Source organism: Brassica oleracea, chromosome C5, assembly GCF_000695525.1.
Source record: "Brassica oleracea var. oleracea cultivar TO1000 chromosome C5, BOL, whole genome shotgun sequence".
Lineage (NCBI taxonomy): Eukaryota > Viridiplantae > Streptophyta > Magnoliopsida > Brassicales > Brassicaceae > Brassica > Brassica oleracea.
In genome coordinates, this window is record NC_027752.1 from 25072306 (window position 1) to 25072699 (window position 394).

The window sequence follows — 394 nt, forward strand, 5'->3', positions numbered from 1 at the left end:
TATTAAAAAAGTTAGATTAGACAACGCTGGTGAATTCACATCCCAAGCATTCAATGATTATTGTATGGTAACGGGAATTGAAGTTGAACATTCTGTGGCTCATGTGCATACGCAAAATGGTTTGGCTGAATCTTTAATTAAGCGTCTGCAACTGATTGCAAGACCATTGATCATGAGATCAAAACTTGCAACCTATGTATGGGGATATGCTATTTTGCACGCAGAAACACTCATTCGAATCAGACCGAGTGCATACCACAAGTATTCCCCACTACAATTAGCGTTTGGTCGAGAACCAAATATTTCCCATTTAAGAATCTTTGGTTGTGCAGTATATGTGCCTGTAACACCACCACAACGAACAAAGATGGGACCACAAAGAAGGTTGGGAATA